This window comes from Micromys minutus (assembly GCF_963924665.1).
Source record: "Micromys minutus genome assembly, chromosome: 19".
Lineage (NCBI taxonomy): Eukaryota > Metazoa > Chordata > Mammalia > Rodentia > Muridae > Micromys > Micromys minutus.
Window position 1 is genome coordinate 36,271,337 of NC_137954.1, and position 20,600 is coordinate 36,291,936.

Sequence of the window (20,600 nt, forward strand, 5' to 3'; positions counted from 1 at the left end):
CCAGTCCACCCCCACCCTGCTGGACTTTGCTTCAGAGAAGTTGGCAGAGCCTTTTCTATGGGCTCATTGTTCATGGCTGCAAAGGTTATTAAAGGAGGATCACGACAGTCCAACCTCGGAAGATAATTAGGAGTGGGGATTGTTCTGTACTTTCTTTGACTTCTTCATCCAAACAAACAAAAGAGCTGAAGTGACATGACCTTGGAGACTGGGCCTTACACTCAACCCCACTGGCCTGTTTCTCAGGTGTTAAGCAAGAGAACAGGTACAGCCTGCTGCCAGCCTCGTACTGCCTTTTGAGGAGTGAACTTCATTCAGGGCTTGCTCTATTAAGGAATCTAATCACACCAAGACTATATTGCTTGTTTGTTGTACCCATAGTCTGCACGATGACTTGTCTAGGGCAATGCCAGTTCATACACTGGGTGTAGATGCCATAACACCATTACTTATTTTTAGATCCCACTTTGCTTTGCATTTACTTCCTGGCTTGGATGATATGCTATATGGTCATGCTGGTCATAAGGAAGGTTCATAATGTTCTTTAATGAGTGCTCTAGTATGTTAGCACATGCTGAGAGTAAAACACCATAGCTTAGTAGATGCAGAAATGCATCTTCTACCGCAGTATTTAAAGTATGAATTGTCTTGTACACTTACTCAGACACACATACTGAAATTTGTCATTGTCAAGAGTAAATATTACTATCACTTCCAAAGTAAATTTTTCTGTCTTTTAAAAATTACTAAGCCAGGCATGATGGCACTGCCTTTAGTCCCAGCACTCAGGAGGCAGAGGCAGGTAGATTTATGAGTTTGAGGTCTGCCTGTTGTGTAAATTTAGTTTTAGGGCATCCAGGGCTACACAGAGAAACCCTGTCTCAGAAAACCAAAAATAAATAAACAATAAACAACAAACAAAATAAAACAAAAATGGAAATTATCTAGGGCCTGGAGAGATGGCTTAGCTGTTACAAACACTGGCTGCTTTTACAGAGGGCTCAAGTTTGGGTCCCAGGACCTATGATGGAGCTTACAACTGCCTGCAACTTCAGCTCCAGGGTATTAATGCCTTCTGGATTCAGAGGACACTCATTCACCTGCACAGTGCTCTACACAGACAAACAGACATACAAATAGATAGAAATAAAAATTAAAATAAAACATAATCTGCTGCTGTTTTCTGGAGAGGTTTTATTACCTTACTTATGCTCTTTCCAGTGGTAGATCCAAGGTTCCTTAGTTGCCCTTGTTAGCACTTGGATGGAAGCAGGATCGCACTCATGCTAGGCAACCGCTTTCCAAACCAATGGAGCTGACTTCTAGCAACATGTACAGCTCTTAATGTGCTTTTGGGTGTCTAATCTGTGAAGTGCATGCGTGAGTCATTTGTTTTTGTGTAGGATTATTTTCTTGATATATTCTGGATATCTTTTCTCTGGTAGCTAGCTGTCTTGTAACAACTGGTCTCCACAGTCTGTCATCTAACTTTTCTTAATGACATCTTTAGAATAAGTCTTTTGTGAAATTGGATATGTCAACCTTTTCTTAATTTCTACCTAAGACATTCTTTTTTCACTCTAGAAGTCTTGTAGCCTTTGATTGTACACTTAGATCTGTTCACAATTGATTTTGTGTTTGGCACAAGATACAGAGTTGATGTTTTCTACATGAATGTCAGCCTCTTCCTTCAGCATTTATTGGAGAAACAGCCATTTAGTTACCTATGTTTTCTTGGTTAAAAAGTCCAGTGGTCTTGTATTTATGAGTGTGTTTTTAGTGCATGCATGCAAGTGTGCACTTTGAGATAGGATCTTACTGTAGCAAAGGCTTGCCTCAAACTCACTGTGTAGCTCAGGCTAGCTTTGCACTCATAGTGGTCTTTCTGGTTAGCCTTCCAAGTTGGGGTTAGAGAAATGACCATTTTCAGCCCTCTACATTCTAATTCTGCTTCTCTGATTTGTGTATCTGTTCTTATCCTTGTCTCATGCTTTGCTATTTATTTTTTATTTTATGTGCTATGAGTGTTTTGCTGCACATGCATGTATGGTGTCTATGAGAGTCAGAAGAGGCTTTTATGTCCTCTGGAACTGGACTTACAAGTGGTTATAAGCCACTGTATCAGTGCTGGGAATTGAACTTGGGTCTTTTGGAAGAGGAAGAAAAAAATGTTCTTAACCACTGAGGGATCCATTCAGCTCCAGAAGATTGATCTGACTATATTTCTCTCTTCATTTATTTTCCTTTTTGTTTTTTTCTGAGACAAGGTCTCACTTTGTAGCCCTTGTGGTCTGAAACCTGCTTTGTTAAACCAAAGTGGCCTCGATCTCACAGAAATCTGTAGACTTCTGCCTTCCAAGTGTTGGAATTAAGAGCATGTGCCACCATGCCTGGCAAGCTTGATGTTTTAATAGAGTGTTCTAGTCCTAGGACTATATTGTTAAGAATTTTGTATCTGTATACATGAAGTACATTGACTTGTGTCCTCCCTACTTCTTCTCTTCCATTGTCTCTCTCCACTTGTTATCTCTTTATATCTTTGTCAAGTTCTCTCCTCCTCCTCCTTCTCCTCCCTTCTTCTTCTTCCTCCTCCTCAGTCCTTTTGGCACACCAAGAGGAATAAGGAAGCAGTTGTAAGTTTGGTTAGAAGGAAAAGGTAAACTCTGTGATACCTGAGCGACACAAGGGAGAGATGGCTATAGAAAAGGAAGTTCATCCTTTGGTACGTGTTCTTGTATGTGGTGACTTCCCTGCCTTGGGATGTGATCTAAACTGGCATTTTCTGGATATTTGATAAGTGACAGCCCCTGGACCAAAGTATGTGAGTGAATTTATCAAGGGTTTACAGAGAGCAAGTAGCTTGATTGATAGGACTTCTTTTAGAACACTGCATTCAACTTACTGCATACAGACATTTGGCATCTGTAAGAGACTTACTCATATACCTCTGTGCATCTTAAGGGAGCCTGAGGTGTTCATGTGTTTGCAGCCATGATCTTGGGCCTAGGATTAGGGTTTTCTTGGTTAGGGCTGGCAACTTGGAAGGACGGGTATAATTCTCAGTTCCTTTTCTGATTTGGATTTAAAGGACAGTTGTGTTAGAGTCCCAAGTTCATGTGCTGTCACAGAGTTTATTGGCAGGCATTCAGTTCCTACAGGAGGAGCCCCACAATCCACAGCATGTCCTAGACAAGGACTGACTTCTCCCTCTGCCTTGAATATTCATTTTTTGTGTGTATGTGTGTGAAAGGAGATAAGCACAGATAAACTTGCAGCAATGGCACTTGCTGTGATTCTGTGAGCTCAGTTTAGTTTTATAGCCTGGCTCTATAGTGACAAAGTTTGAGACTTTCATGGTGTGTGTGTTCAAAGGAATGTAGTCATAACATTCCTTAAAAGCATTTTTGGGGATAGTGACTGCTCTTCCATCTAGGCATGGTGGATTGGCTGGGAGGAATAGGACAGTTTTGTTGCATAGTGACTGACTAACCTTGTATTATCTAGACTGTCCTGGGGCTGAGTGTCATTTTGTCCTTCCTGCCTGAAGGAGGTAATGGGCCAGATAGAGCCTTTTTTGAATTCTGCCCCTGTTGTCCCAGCTATTTCCCAGCAGCAGAATCAGGGAGTGTCTCACACAAGTGAGCATCTTACTCAATGGAGACTGTGTCAATTTCTCAGACAAACACAGGAAAGTAGGAGAACATAGCAGGCTTCAGCTCCAAGAATGTTTGAACTTTGCATTTGAAATAGGGTGAGGTGTGTTGTGGAAGTTATGCTGAAGTACAGATGGCATTTTTAAATATCTGTAAGGCTTTTCATTCATATTACTTTGTGAGTGTGCATACATGAACAGTTAGATATGACATGGTAACAGGAATGGTTTAGTTGTGAGTTTACTTTGTATGTACTCCACAAAGAGCACTCTGGGATCCATCTGGGAGCAGAATGGAGATCCCACTTTTGTTGAGACAGAGACAGAGAGAGGAGAAGGTGCATTTATTAATGCTTTTATTTAACTTCTGACAATTTCTAATTAATTCTAATTTCTAATTCACCTTTATACTCCTAAACTGTTTACTGCCAGGAAATTGTATATGGGGTATGCAGCCAGGTTTTTCTAGAAAGAGCCAGATAGTTTTATCTTTGTGGACTATGAAGGCTCTGTGACAACTGTGCTGTGTGTGGTCATAAACAGTATGTAAATGAGCAGCTGTGGCTGTGTTCCAATAAAACTTTATTCAACAAGCAGATATGAGGTTGTAGCTTGCCCATTTCTAATTGATAGTCTCAGACTGCATTTTCGGTGTTGTTAATGGTTGTGAACCTTAGCCTTTAAATGTTGAGCCATCTTTCTATCCCATTATTAAAAATATTTTAATTTTCTAAGAATTTTATACAATGTATTTAGATCTTCTTCACCCCTCCTTCAGTCAGTTTTTTTCCAGGTCCATCCCCACTTCTTTAACTTACCCAACTTTCTGTCCTTTTTTAAAAAAATCCCATGTAGTCCAATTTGTGTTGCCCAAATACTCTTCGGTGTCAGCTTCCCCTGGAGTGTGGTTGTCCTACCAGAAGTCACACTCTAAAAAACAGATCCTTCCTCCCCCAGCAGCTATTAAATGTAGTAGCTCTTCCACTAATGACTACTGCCCTCGCTGCCCAGGGCTGCGATTCTGTCTGGTTTGAGGCTGCACAGGCCTTGTGCATGCTGTCACAACTACTGTCAGTTCATATGTGCAACTTCCCTGTTGAGTTTGGAAAGCACTGCTGACTTGTCATCTACCACTTCTGGCTCTTAAAGTCTTTTGTCCCATTTTGTAAGATCTCCGAGCCTTGTGGGAAGAAGTGTGGTATAGACACCACATCTAGGGCTGAACACTTTATACTCTTATTCTCTGATGTTGACCAGTTTTATGTCTCTGTTAATTCTCATCTCCTGCAAGAAGAAACCTCTGATGAGGGTTGAGAGATGCACTAATCTATAGGTATAACAATAAGCTATTAGAAATCATTATCATATTATGTCCATTTAATAAAATGATAGTAGTAGGTTTGTTCCTAGGACCTGTAGCTTACCTAGTCATAGGTTTTGGTTCTGATCACTGTGCTAGATATGGGTTCCATCTCATGGAGTAGGTCTTAAATCCATCCAGAAAGTGTGCAGTCACTTCTGTAGCATTCATGCCGTTCATTATTGTACTAGTGGCGGATGTTGCCAAGACAGTGTCATAGATCACAGGGGTCATGTTGGTCAAGACTGATGACTACTCTTCTTGTTTGGTAGTGTGCATAGCACCTTTCAGCACTGTGAAATCTAGACAGTAGGAATGAACCTTCTTCTAGGTTAGTACCCACCTGATTTTCTCTCTGTTTTATGACTCAAGTGACGATATTTTTAGTAATAGGGCCTTACCAGCAAATGTAGGAGGGTAACCAAGAGCAATGTCAATGTAATGTTTGAGAATCCCAGAGGACCCAACAACTCAAAAAGAGGTTATTTTTTTCAGCTTTACTGTATTGTTAAATCAGGTTCCCTGATACTGCTGCCTGTTTGAGGTTTGCATTTGTCACTACTGCGGACTGAATTAATTTATTCTTGGTAAATAAAGATGACTGACTCTCTTTCCTTGCTTTCTGTGATGATGAAGATAGTGTCTTAACTAAGATTATACTTGAAATATTTAGCTGAAAACCCAAGAACTTGTGATTTAAAGAGGTAGAGATTTGTTTTTCTTCCAAAGGAAGGATTGGTATCAGCAGGCTTCCAGTAACATGCTCCAGTAGCATCCAAGTAGAGGGTGGAAACTCAACTTCCTGCTGGCTTTTTTTTTTTTTTAAAACCCTGTCCCCACTGTTCTTAGGATGAGGGCTTCCCTCTCAAGGTCACTGTTGAAAGCAAGATGCTTGCTGCAGGGACCAGCCAAGGGCCAGTGAGTGCCTCAGAGTTTCCTGTGAGAATGCTGCTTGAGGCTCCCCTGTGATGTCAGCTTAACTCTACCTCTGCTGCCCCAGCTGTGCAGTGTTTTATCTAGATCTCATCAGCTGGGGAGAGAGCTAGGTCTGCACTAGGAGAGGTTGCCTCAGGTGCAAGCTTCTTTTTTAAAAACACCTTTTGTTAATTTGTTTATTTGGGTGCCTGCCTTTGTGTCTTCGTGTGCTTATTTGTTTTCTCATGCATGCCACAGCACGTGTGTGGAGATCAGAGGACAACTTGAAGGAGTCAGTGTTCTACTATACTGTGGATCTTGGGGATTGAACTTAATCTGTCACACTTGGCAGCCGTACCATCTCACTGGCCCTCAGAGAATGATTTTGTAGGGAAAACTTAATCTAAGTACTGTGGTGCAGTCTCCAGCATTTGAATCCTTGTTCCCATTTTGGGTAGTGTTGGAGGTAGCATGTTACTGGAAAGGTTGCAAATTTAAAGGTACTGCTCATTTCAAGCCCCCTCTCTTCGATTGTTGTTTACTTAGATGTGAGCTTTCAGTTGTTCCTGCTGCCTTGCCTACCTACTGCCATGCTTTTTTGCCATGATAAGCAGAAAAGAAGCTTTTGCTATAGACTGAAAAAGTACAGAAGATCAGAAAGAAGGGGAAAAAAATTATCCAGTAGTCCCATTGAGGATGAACTTCCATCTAGGCTTTGTGTGCTCTGCCTTTGATTGTTTTATATATATTTATATATTTATAAAAATGTCCTTCTATGTTTCTTCAAGCCTTTTTATTGTGATAAAGTACACATAACATAAAGTTTCTGTCTCAGTCGTTAGTTTAGATGAGTATACTAAGAATGTACAGCTTTTTGTTTTCTGTTTGTATCCTATGCTGCTAGAATGGCTTATTTAAACCCTATTGAGTGTTGAGCTTAGAAATAGCCCAGTCAGCTACTGCCCTTACTTCTCTGCTCTGGGCGGTGTCACTACCACTGGAAGATCCACTTCCAGTGCTCAGAGAACTTGAACTTGGGACATGGTAGTTGAAAGGAAAAGATGACAGGGCACCAATGAAAGGAAAAGTCACTGAAAGGAAAAGTGACCGGGCACCAGTGTTGTAAAAAGATGACGTCCTGGGTTTTGGCACCAATATTAGGGGAAGGATGAAGAGAGTGGGGGGGCATATGGCCCATGGAGGTGCGGTGAGGCCTGGGGGCAAGGGAGATGTCTCTCGGGCAGGGGACATGTTGGGAATCCCTTCCCCCTGAGGGACCAGCCACACGATGGTATTTACAGAATAGAGTTTATTCAGGTCATGGGAAAGTTAAGAGGGTGGTAGAGGCAGAGAGAGAGAGGGAGGGAGGGATAGAGGAGTAGAGGCCAGCCATGAGCACATGGAGGGAGGGGGAGAAGGGAAGGGGAAGAGAAAGAGTAGGGGTGGGAGAGCAAGGCTGCAAGAGGCCAAGAGGCCTCAAGAGACAAGAAAGAGAGGAGGGGGCAAGCAGCCCCTTTTATAGTGTCAGGTCACTGGGGTGGAGCATACCTGGCTACTGCCAGGTAATTGAGGGGTGGGGTTTTCAGAATCTCAACAGTGGTTGCTTAAGAGTTTTTCTTTAATTGTACTGGTGATGTTGGTGTACTTGGGCATATACAGAGTTCCATGAAACAAACGTTTGACAGAGAAAAGTGGATAAATATGGTTGGTAGCTGTCAGAACTAAGACACCCTCCCTACCATCCCTTGCTGGCTTTCTCTAGCAAGGCTCTCAAGGTTGACAACAACCTCCCCACAGTATGACTGAAAGCTGTACTTGGAACTGCTTAGCTTGCTTTCCTTTTGTTTCCAGAACTTGCTGACAGTGACATCTACCTATTGGGTTTTTTAAAGAGATAAATATCTAAATTTACTGAGCATATTTCCTTATAGGTTTAAAATTTATATATTAAAAAATATTGGATTGCTGTCATTTCTTTGGTTACTGTTGTGTGGGGTCTAAGTGGCTGCTCCATAGTTCTGGTAGTTTTCATTGTGTGTCTACAATGAAATTGTAGGAACCCAGTGAATCCTAGCAAAAAACCATGGGAGTGTTTCCACTATGCTATTTCATTTTAATTACCTTTTATATAAGTTTTATGATTGAGAGTCTAGAGATGAGCAGTATTATGCAGACCTTAAACATGGATCCTGAAGCATCAGTGGGGATAAGGAATTGGGGTTGCAAGATCCTGAAAGGGACAATTAGAGACATTGGCTGTCATGTGATGCTGCTCTTTAGTACCCTGTCCAGTATAGGATGCTTGTTACATAGCTCCTCAACTCCTATGTATCTGTTTTTGTTTCATTTTGATTTTTGGAAACACAGTCTTACTGTATAGCTTTGACTGGCCATACTGAAGTCTACTAGTATGTAGACCAACTTGGCCTTGAACTCCCAGAAACCCATTTTCTGCCTTCTTAGTGCTGGGTTTACTGGTGTGTGCCACCACACCAAACTAACAGCATATAGGAACGAACAGCCCTGTAACAAAGAATTATTTGGCTCAAAATATAATAATGTCAAAATTGGGAAGTCCTGATACAAACCAATAATTTTCAGGTCTTGTCTTATAATACATGAGAATTTAGGTTTATAAAGCCTAATAGTTATACACTTGTTGATTTGCTTTAGATACTTATTGCACCATGAGTGTCTTTCTGTGCCATGGACATTCTCACCTCATAATAGTCAGCTGTGTATGTCCATTAGAGAACGTGTCATAACGTCTCTGGTTTAGATGTCTAGATTATTTCTCCTGTCTCCTGGATAGAACCTGTTTGTTTTGACTTCTACATGACTAATCCATGCAAGAGATGTTCCCTAGGCTTCATCTCCTGAACCAGAGGAGCCTTTTGTGGAAGCTTCCCCTCTTCCTTGAGGCACATCCCACTCACTCACCCAAGGTCAACTCTGCTAAAGTTTCCCCACAGCTGAGCACAATTGAATGTAATGAAGCAGCCACTAAGAAGAAAAAGATAATTAAACCAAACATTCAAAATTTCTCATTTTTAGGTAGAACTCTTTACTTTTGCTTTCTCCTCTCCAACTTCTCTCTCCTTCCCTTTCTTCTTCCCTTTCTAGACCTTTTGATGATGACATGTTAGGCTGTTTGCTCCATGCCTGGGTGTCCTGGATCAGACAGGTAGAATGGTCAAAGGCTTTGCTTCGGTGGCATCTTCCAGCTGTGATGCAGTCCTTCCTTGCCTTCAGTTCTTTTTTCTTTCCATTCTGGATTTTTTTCCCCAATATATTTTGATCATAGTTTTTTGTTTCCTCTAACTTTTCCTAGGTCTTCCTATCTTTACCCACCCAGTTCCATGCCCCCCCTCCCCTTTAGGAAGCAAACAGGCAAACAGAAAAAAAAATCCAAACAAATCAAATTTTAAAAGAAAGAAACAATAGAAACACACAACCTATAAAAATACAGGACCAGAACCATAATATATAAGCAAAAGATCAGTAAGGCAAAGAAATACCCAGACAAAGCAATATGAGACAAAAAGCCCATGAAATAGTATTGGGTTCAATTTTGTTGGCCAACTACTACTGGATATGGGGCTTGCCCTTAAGTGTGGTTAAAATACCCAATTAGACTCTATTGAAGAAAACTAACTTTTCTTTATAAGCAGGTGTCAATTGTAGATAGCTTCTTGATTGGGGGGTGAGAATCTTTTTACACTACTCCTCTCTAGCACTTCTCGCTTCTAGTTCTGTTGGGGGACTAGAGAAGCATGTGGCAGCTGTTCTGTCAATATTCCCTGTCATGGCCTGGAAAAAGGTTTAGCTGTAGGACCTGTTCTGAGCTCTTTTTACCTAGCTGTGTGTGTGTGGGGGGGGTGTGTGCGTGTGGCAGTGGTTGTGAAGGTGTCAGCTTCCTTGTTTCAGGCTCTGCACACATCCAGCTGCTATGAATAGTCTGTCTGGGGTGCTTCCAGTTAGGGAACTGTGCATGGGTACCCAGGGGCCAGAGCTGCACCAGAACAGCAGGATATGAGTAACAGGAAGTGACAGGAATTGCTCAGGGCGCCGGACCTTTTCTGAGCTACCTTCCTGAGCCAGGAGCTATAATTAGTAGAGCATTTCCCAATCCTGTCCTATGCTGACACTGTTTGCCACCTCCCTAGTCAGTGGCTGGATGGCACAGTACTAATGTGCTACTCTGTGTCCCTGGCTTACCTGTGTGACCCACAGGTTGCTTATCACCATTCTTCCTGCTTGTGCTGATTCTCTTGGATGCTGAAGTGCTTGAGGCAGCTGGAAAGTGGAGAACAGCGGGTCATAGACAGAGCCCATGGGAGACCGTTAGGGTCTTGGGTAAGAGGTAAGGCTCTCCTTGGGTACTGAGAGGGACGGTTTCTGAAAAGTGGAAGGCTGGTGTCTTTAAGCTGTTGCCTTCATCCACATGCTAGGAACATTTTTCTGCCCTTACCTGCCCAGGAGAAATGCTGCAGGTTTCTCTGATTTATCCCAAATGTTCCAAGCTGTGGCAAGGGGATGATTTCCCTGTGGTTCCAGAGCAGCTGCTATGGAGTGTGGGCAGCCCTGTCCTGCCCTTTTCTTATCTACTTGGGGCTAGAGTTTTACCCTAAGGCATTTATTCACACCCTGAGCCACATGGGATATGTGTCCACAGTTAGAAAAGTCTTTAGTTTGTGGTGATGGCCATCCCTAGAATTCACTAACTGCATGTTTGGGGTAGGGTGTTCTGTTGGTCTCTTCTGAAAGCTTCCTATGGAGTGGTTTGGGTAGTGCCCCCCTGCACACCTCCACCCCCAAAACCATCAGCTGTTCTTTTGAGACTTCAGCCACTCAGAGAATTCAGTCAGCTACACAATAGAAAGACATCTGAGAAGCTCTCTAAAAATAGTTGTATGCTGTGGCCACAGGAGGCCCCTCCATTTCATTAGCTAAAGCAGTTTACTGGTATGGTTGCCAACTAACCTTTTGTATTTTGTGTTCCTGAACTTTGAGTATGAACTGTGGTTGTGTTGTTACCTCTGCGGTGCATCTCTATTTTCATGCTGAAACATAAAAGACTTTGAAAACTTACTATGCTTCCCGGACTTGAGACATGTGGGTATCATTGAAGGATGCTCTGGGATAGTCTTTCCCTTCCCAGTCTCATTTCTGTTGTACCAGTGGTCTGAACTTGGTGTTTTTCATGCTCTGCGTGTGTTCTGCTGTCTCTACATGCATATGTACGTAGAGCACTAGGTAGTGCTTCCTTGCTGGTTCAAGGATTGAATCAGTTGTATTATACTGTATAACTCCTTTTATCCGAGATTGATTACTGTGGACACATTGGCCTTTGTTAAATGACTTGGTAAAGACAACAGAGCTGGTTTTCATAGGTTCCATAATGCTCCAGGACATGTGGAAAGCTCCAACCCACTGACAGAGTAGGTTTTCTTAGATCTTACTATTATGAGCTATGGTGCTAAGGACATGCTTATCTTTATGTTCTGGCTACAGGCAGAAGCCTCTAGCATGTGTTTCTAAGGATAGAATTAGTGCATCTTCAGCTAGACCAGACAATGTCACATTGCTCACCAAAACTGCTCCAAGATATGTGCAAATACCACAGCATACACTTATATAGGTGTAGATGGCAACTTGTAGAACATATTGCTACTGTGAATACTGTAGGCATTTGTCACACGATGGTGAATATTTGTTTATCTGGCCAGGAAAGTAACAGTAAAAATAACGGGTAGCAGGGGCTCTTCCAGAGCTCCACTTGAACCGGGTCTCTGCCACTGATTTAAGTAGCATGTGGTACATGGCTATCCTTCAGCCCCATCAGTGGTGCTGATAAAGTAGTCTCATTCATAATGAACCACACTGATGGCAAAATGATGACTTTTTGGATATGAACAAACATTGGTTACAACTGAAATGCTACTGATCTCTATCTACCTCTCAACTCCAAGCCTCCTTTACCCATGATGTCTTGGTCTCAGCATAGCAGCTGGCCTGGCCCACTGCCTAAGGGAGGTCTGTTGTCTTTTTCTCTTCCCCATCTGACTTGTCAGCAGCTCCTTGTGGCCATCAGAGCACATTTGGGTCCACACCTCTGCTCTGTGTTTGGTGTTAGATTACTGAGTTTCCCCCCAAAGACTTCGTAACTGCTGCCCTGTCAGTTTTCAGTAGAGTAACCAGAACAATGCTGGAGATAAGAGTCAGAAGCCAGTTTTTTGTTTGTTTTTTATTACATACTCTGTATTTACATTTGAGATGTTATCCCTTTCCCCAGTTCGGCTCCCCTCCCCCTCTATTTGCCTTCACAAAGGTGCACTCCCTCCTGACCACCCTCTTCACCCCATTGCCTTGCAATCCCCTACATTGGGAAAACATGCCCTCCCTAGACCAAAAGACTCTTCTCACATTGATGCCAGACAATGCTGTCTTCCGCTACATATGCAACTGGATCAATAGGTCTCTCAGTGTGTGCACAAAGGTTGGTGTTTTAGTCCATAGGAGTTTTGGAGGGTTTGGTTGGTTGATAATGTTGTTATCTTCCCATGATGTTGTAGCCCCTTTCAGCTCCTTAGGTCCTTTCTTTAGCAACCTCATTGGGGTCCCTGAGTTCAGTCCGATGGTTAACTGCAAGCATGCTCAGCTGTATCTATATGACTTTAATATAGCCCCTGAGGAGGCATTGCTATTTGGTTTCTGCCAGTAAGTACTTCTTGGAATCAGCTATAGTGCTTGAATTTGGTGGATCCCCAGGTGAGGTGGTTTCTGAGTGATCTTTTCTTCAATCCCTGCTCCTCTATTTGACCTTGCATTTCCTCCCATGAGTGTTTGTTCTTCCTTCTAAGAAGGACTGAGGCATCCCCATTTTGGCCTTCCTTCTTTTTGAGCTTCATAATGTCTGTGAATTGTTTCTTGGGTATTCAGAGCTTTCTGGGGCTAGTATCTGCTTATCAGTGAGTGCATATCATGTGTCTTCTTTTGTGACAGGGATTCCTCACTCACAATGATATTCTCTAGTTCCATCAATTTGCCTACGAATTTCATGAAGTCATTTTTTCTAATAGCCGAGTAGTACTCCATTGTGTAAATGTACCACACTTTCTGTATCCATTCATCTGTTGAAGGACATCTGGGTTCTTTCCAGCTTCTGGCTATTATAAATAAGGCTGCTATGAACATGGTGGAGCATCTTTGGGGTATATGCCCAGGAGTGGAATAGCTGGGTTTAGCCTTTTGTGAGGAAGCTCTTGTGCTTTCTATTTCACCTGAAGTAGAAATTACTATTCTGTGTCCCTGCATGGCTGGCCCCTTCTGTCCTTACTTGTTCAGTTTACCTGCTGGATCTCATCACCCCTTCTTTGTCTTTGCTCTTGAGTCACCTAGAAATCCCTCCCTGTATGTACTCCCCTCCCCCATAGTATCTTTTTCCCATCACCATCTACTACATTGTATTCTGTGAAACTCACTCTTGTATTCAAGCGTTTGTCTGATATGGGGGTCTTACCTGTTTGTTCAATTAAAAAAATATCACCTGGATCTATTCCTGAAGAGGAAAGGATTTAGAGGCCAGATGAGGGATTAATGTGAGGGAGGAGGTATAATCTAAAGTTGGTTTCTGACTTGAAATGCCGGATGGTTGGTGGCAGTCATTGGCCTCTGATTGGCAAGGTTGTTGGCAATTGGCAAGAAGAAGACATCAAAGCTCCATTGGCACACGGAACTCCTGAGGTAGGTACCTGGACATTGGTCTGCTGACTCATGTTGCTCTCTGCATTCTTACTGAAGTGGGTGCTGGACTGACAACTCTCCAGGGAGGACTCTACCACCTGCCTTTGTTCACGAATTCCTCAACTTTACTTACTCCAAGGTCTTTCTTGGTAGCACTGTGCTGGTACTTGGCTATTCATTATAGCCAACAGTAGAACAAGCATTTGAGCTAGAGGGTATGGTTTCATAGTCTGCTGTGCTGACTAAGATGCTGAGTGCTCACTTTGGTGCACAGAATTGGTACAGGAAGTATTGGAGCCACCTTTCCTTGAGGATATGTGTTGAAGGTGAGACTTGTTTTCTTGGCAAGCTGGGAGGCTTAGCAAGATAAGGGTACACTTTTAACTTTTGATAAGACAGACCTCTCAAGAAATGTGGCCTGCCAGATGGTAGCTTATGCCTTTAAGCTCAACACTTGGGAGGCAGAGGCAGGTAAATCTCTTGTGTGTTCAAGGCCAGCCTCTACACAGAGAAACGGGGGGGGGGGGGGGGGGAGGTCATTTCTGGGTTTTCATGTCAAACCTAATTGCTGTTGATCATGGCTTTTTGTAAATAGCCTTCCCATTTTTCAAACCTTCATGCCCTTTACCAGCTTGCCTCAGTGGTGAGCTCTGTGTAGTTGCAGAACATGTCCTGCAGGGATGCCACCATTGAATCTGTCTATACCCAAAAAATTGCTTTCTTTCTGTTTCTTTCCTGTTTCCTTTTGTTTCTGTTCAAGACTTCTTCAACCCCTGTAGCTACTAGTCTATTTGCCATATCCTCATCGGTTGGGGAATGTTGTATATTTAGAATCATACAGCACATAGTAATCTTTGGAGTTGGCTTTTTTTCAGCCAGTATAGTTTCTTGGAGGTTAATTCAAGTTGTGTACCTCTTTATTGCTGAATATATCCCACGGTGTAGGTATGTTATAGTGCTTATAGTTTTATGGGGAGAGCTTCAGAGCTGTGCTCAGTGATTATGAGCAAGGCTGCTGTGACCCTCATGGATAGCTGATAGCTTGTCTATTCTTCCATAATAAATGTAGAGTGATCACTGGGTTTTATGGAGGTTGCATGCTTAGTTACATCTATCTATTTCTATAGGGAAGGGTCACATATGTTATGGCATAGGTATGGAGGTTCAAGGACGGTTTGGAGGACTTGGTTATCTTTACTGTGGGTCACTGGATTGAACTTGGGTTGGCAGGATTGGTGGTGAGCACCTTTACCTTTTTCGCTATATCATCAGCCTGCATGTTTAGTTTTAAAGAATCCCCTGTGTTCATATTCTGCTGTGTGATCCAGCTACTCTACCTTTGTCCAGCTTTTGGAGGTGTTTCGATTGTATGTGTAGAAATGTGCGTAGAGCCAGAGGTCATCCTTGGGTGCCATTTTTTTGCTTTTTGATACAGGATGGTCTCTCACTTGGACCTGGGGTTAGGCTTTTTGTCTTCCCAGTTCTGGGATTGCAAATGTGCCAATATTTCCTGGTTTTTATGTGGATTCTGGCTTAGGTCCTCATGCTTGAGCAGCTTTGCAAACTAAGCCATCTCTAACCCTTCTTTTTTTGTTTTTTGTTTTTTTGTTTTTACTGTTGCCTTCTTCATGGTGTGCAGCGATCTCTCTCATCTTGCCCCTATGTGCACCTTCCTGACTGGTGAATTGAATGGATAGGGTGGGGGTTATTTTTGGATACACGGAAGGCAGCATTGCATCCTCCTTGGCTTTCTCTGGATACTATTTAGTAGCTGGATGGCAGGCCTGTTCTGGCTTACCCTGGATATGGCATGAGTGGAAAGCCTCTTGGACACTCTGCTCTGGTTGGTTTGTTCTGTCAAAGGCTGCCTCTTCTCTGGGCCTTGGAGGGACTTTGGAGGTGGTGGGGCTTTCTCCTCCATGAGTGGTGGTGTTAAGTCCTTTCTCATTCTTCAGCTCTCAGTTCAGGACACTCAGGTGTTGAGAACCGAGAAGAGCCCACTGTTGTCATCCCATGTTCCCAAGGCCCACCAGCCTGTGCCATCACTGATATCTTCACTGACCAGGGTTTTCACATGAGCTTTGGTTAGGGGAATAAGGAAAGCCCTTTCAGAGTCACCTGGGTTTGTCTCCATGAAATAAATCTGAAGACTAAGCAGCTCTGATTCCAGGCTGCATACCTGCCCTGCCCACTTTGAGCTTTGCCTTGTAGCCCGTGTCTTGGCCTTTGGACATTCTGGGTGCAGAGCCTCACCTTAATGCTGAGAGGGTTGTTTCCTGAAATGGTGTTGGTGGATGGTTTAGTTTGATGGTTCATTTATTACCTTCTAGATCTTAGTTCTTCTTTACCTTCTATTTTGAACTCTTGAAAGATGTGGCCAGGGTGGGAGGGGCAGCCAATTGACGACTCATTGAGGTGTGCATTGATCTTCAGGCCATTCACCTGCCAGAAGGAAGTGAGATGAGCTACCCACAGTTCTCACTGAATCCAGAAGAGCTTGAGATGCATTCTGGTTCTTCTTGTCCATTGCCTGCTGCTCTCGGACAAGGTGCTTTGCAGTCTCCCTTTCTGCCAGACAAGAAGCAGCTGTGGGCCAAGGATCTGGCCTGCCTTGTTCCTGCCCCTCAGCTGCCTCATTTGCCACAGGACTTGGAGCAGCCCCATCTGGCTACATTGGGTCTCTCCTCTCCTGAGAAGGAGGGATTGTTTACATAGGGTCGTTGGGCAAATACTGTAAGTAAAACACCTTGTGGATTGCCTGAGGTTGTAAGTGTCCATCTCTTTTAGCCAGTGTTGTTATCTGACACCCCCACTGACCATCAGCCACAGTGGGTGTGAACACTGCCTTTTCAGAAATGTCCTCTGTGTCTCTACTGTAGCTCCTTTGCTTTGCTTACAGAGCTGTCTCCCTATTAGACACTCACTCCATCTCTGAGCCACATTCCCAGGTAGCTCTTGCTCTTTCACCACAGCTTCCCAAAGATCACTGCGTGTGCTTCAATCGTCTCCTTAGCTAATTCTTCCCAGCACCATGGCAGGCTGTCTGACTGTTTGAGTATCTTGAGCCCATTTGGAGCACTGGGTTGGACCTGCTTAGTTATAGGCATAATGCCTTTTGTTTCCTAGTAAGGAAGATTCTGCTCATGTTCCTGTTGGCAGGGCTGCAGCTGCTGGAAGTTTCTCCTTATCTCATGGGAAATTATGCACTTGTCTGAAGAGATAGAAGTAAAACAAAAGCTCATATTTAATTAAACAGACTTTAATTTTTTTTTTTTTTTTTTTTTTTTTTGAGACAGGGTCTTATTTTGTAGACTAGGCTCCAAGTACTTGCTTCTGCAGGTATTAAAGAACTGGAATTAAAGGCTTGTGCCATCATGTCTAAGTCCAATAAAATTCTTTTCCATAGTTCCTTTCCTGGAGGCATAGTGTGTATTGTAAACTTAAGGCTGTTTCTTAAGTGGGTGCTACAAGTTGCTAATAAATGATGCAGAAATTGTAAGAAAACGATGTGAAATATTTCCCAGCCATAACTGATACTGCTTTTTCCTCTGCACTACACAATTGCTGTACTTGCTTTTATTGTTGTATGTTTTGGGAGCTGTGCTGCAGAGGTTCTGTCTTTTTAGTGTCAGTGTGGTGCCTACTATATAAACAGATTATATTTACTGTAGCCAGCCTCCCGTCACCTTTGTAACTGTCAGCACACAGTGATTTCTTCCATCTTATGAGTACCTCTCTGAATAACTTTATATGCAGTATATGGCTTCTTATGCAGGTGAAGGCCAGGGTAAATTTATAGAAGTGCTTCTGTTGAGACAAAAGTCTAAAAGCTCACTAGATTTTACCATATGCTCTCCATAAAATTTGTGGTGTCTTATACTCTGCCTTGAGAGTCAGTGTAACATGCTACCAGACTATGAACTCTATGAATCTGGTAAGTTAAAAAGTATTCAGGGGGTGGGAGTAGGAAGAGGTGGAGAGGCTGTTGATGGCTCAGAGGGTAAGGAACTGACTTCCACAGCTTATACTCTGATGTCCACATTGTGACATGAACCCTTCCACACATAATCAACAGATGCAAGTAAAATAAACTTTTGAGTCTATACTTTCAATTTGCATTTCTTTTGGGAGGAATACCAAGCAAGTATTTCTGTGGAGTTAAGATTTGTTTCTAATCCTGAGTCAACATAATCCCAGTGTGCTTTCTTGCTCATCTCTGGGTATCTGTCTCTGCTGTTTGTTCTGCATGTGGTTTTCTTTCTTTAGTTTTTTTACATTTATTTGTTTATCTTGTATGAGTCATAGCACATATGTGGTGGTCAGAAGACAACTTGTGGGAGGTCAGTTCTTTTCCCAAGGATGAAGGTTCCTGGGATTAAACTCAGGTTGCTACACTTTACTTGCTCAGCTGTCTCTTTAGTCCTTATAGATGCACTTTTCTAATTAGGATTTCTGAGAGTCTAGGCAGATGCATGGTTTTGTTTTTCTTGTCTTCTTTTCATCCCCCCAACCCTGCTTTGGTGGAAGGTAAGACACTCACTATTGTAGTTCTGGCTGACCTGGTACTGCCTGGACCAGGCTGGTCTCCTGTCTCTGCCTCAAAGTGCTGAACTTAAAGTGTGGCATACCATGCTTGGCTAGATGGTTACTTTAAAATTTTTGAGAATTTCAACCTCTGTATAGTTTCTCCTGAAACTCAATATACACACATTGGGGGGAAAAGGCACTTCTTGTCTATGTGGTACCTGTTGGCAGTTGGCATGGCTTGTCCTGGTGGGTCTATCCAGGGAGATGAGACCTCTGGGGCCAAGATAAGTACAAGTATCAGTCATGAGAGCGAATTGAGGGATAGGTGCAGACAGGGCACACTCTGTTATCTATGGGCAGTTCAGAAATATGGAAGGTGATTGGAAAGGAGCAGAAGTCTAATTTTATTTGTTAGGACTTGCTGTGATGATCTCATTCCATTGGCTGGGCTGTTTATGGTAGAAGAATGCAGTGTCCACATAGACTGTCTCTTGGTCATATCATATGGGAACACTGGGACAGTGACAGTAAGGTACTGCAATATACCCTGACAACTAAGGACGGTGGTGCCTTCAGTGCCTGTTTTCAGATAGGGAAATGGAAACAGGAGTTTGAAAAGCACCTGATACAAGTTATGGAGCTTTGGATCCAGAGGCCAAAAATGTGGCATTGGTCCAAGGCAGGTTGTGTCCCTGCACTGCCCTCTCTGGGGTTTGATCACCCCCTTTCCAGAAAAGAAATGGACTTCCCACATTCAACCAATGAAGCTATGTGGGGTTCGAGATAGTGTCTGTTTTGAGCTTCCATACTGTAGAACAGGTGCAGGTTTAAAAGATAGAAATCTAAATTCAGGTTCCTTGACATCTGCTAGCTTATCCTTTGCTATGCTGTTCAGGCTAAGGAAATGACACATCGATCATTTGGTTACTGACTCATTGGCTTTAAGCATAACAGTTTTGCAAAGTTATTTTTTCAGAATGTGCAGGGCTAGATTGGGGGTGGGGCAAAGCTCCGTTTTCCAGTGTGTGCTGGAGTAATACAGCAGCTCTTCTCATAGCTCACCTCTGTGAGTATCCTGGTTCCCTGCCTGCTATCCCTGCCATGCAGTGTCACATGCATGTTCTCTCTTTGACTAGGTTTCTTATTCTGATGAAAATGTTCACATTTTGAGGCCAAGATAGAGGGAGTCATTAAGGAGAGTTTGCAGAAGAGCTAGAATAATGAGCAGCAGGGTTTCAGTTCCACCACCATCTCCAACAATGTCTAAAGTACTGGCTAACCCCACTTCCAGACCTCATACTGCGATCCTTGTGAACATCTGAGGTGGTTGTGTGTCTGTCTTTCTCCAATGTGAGTTTTCTCTGGGTGGCAGCTTCACCTTCATGTTTTTGGAAACTCAGTTCTGGAACAGACTCCAGCAAGCCAGTAGAGGGTGTGTGTGGTGGGAGGGAAGCCCACAGGGTGCCTGTTTCAGGAAGGCCGTGCTCCTTGCTGTTGTCTCTGTCTTCGTTTTAGCATACTTTTGGCTTTTCCCATGCTAGTGTCCAGTGTGTCCTCAGATTCTTCATTCTAGGAGACCTGAAAACCTGAGTGTAAACAAAGCTTTCACTGGAGACCCAATTCTGTTCATCTCTGGATGAACCTTAGTTGCTGGAAAGAGCACTGCTTCTGTGTGTTCTGAGTCCCAGGCAAAATCATAGCACTTGAATGTCATGTTTCTGAATTGGGTCTTAATGTAAGTTTAAATAGATAAGATGGGTACAAACGTAAAAGGTGAAAGATTGTGAAGATCCTCCTGGAAATAGGCACTTTCTTAAACTTATTGGTGGGAATGCAGTGGGAGATGTCCAGCACTTGCAGAAGGAAATTTGGCAACATTTAGCAAGGTTACATATGAATTTACTCTCTTTCAGGGAAATTCCACTTCTAGGAATTTGACTCAGAGATATACTGTAAAAATAGTAAAAGAAAATTCACTGGGCACTCCATGAAATAACAAAGGATTTCAAACAGTGCAGAGTTCCCAGTGGTAAACAGGACTCGCTGAGAAGCTGGTGTCTGTATCATAGACTGCTGTGCTCCTCTGAGGTAGAGCTAGGGGCTGTGTGCTGTCAGGTGCAGAGGCGTGGACATACAGTTATGAGAGAAAGCAGAGGTTCGAAGTGATGTCTATAGTATGCTTCCATTTATACAGGGAGTATAAATATTTTTTGTTTGCATGTAGCTTATACATGGAAGTAAGTCTCCTTCCCTTTTTCCTTCCTTCCTTCCTTCCTTCCTTCCTTCCTTCCTTCCTCCTTCCTTCTGTTCTTTTTTTTTTCTTACAACTTTATTTAAAGAAGAGAGATACATTTTTAAAAGCATTTTGGCAATTCTTTTAGATTTGTTAGCATGCATTGA

At 42.9% G+C, this 20,600-nt stretch overlaps 1 protein-coding gene across 3 annotated transcripts in view; it reads left to right on the forward strand.

The window, feature by feature from the left end:
• Nucleotides 1–20,600, forward strand: part of DGKD (diacylglycerol kinase delta) — a gene marked incomplete at its 5' end in the record, with an annotated part of 90,122 nt that overhangs the window by 38,094 nt on the left and 31,428 nt on the right. Inside the window, one exon of one of the 3 annotated variants that reach the window (XM_080932705.1) lies at nucleotides 10,117–10,290. The exons of the other annotated variants lie outside the window; for them this stretch is intronic. Of the gene's footprint in view, nucleotides 1–10,116; nucleotides 10,291–20,600 lie in introns of those variants that run through there. 3 annotated transcript variants of the gene reach the window in all.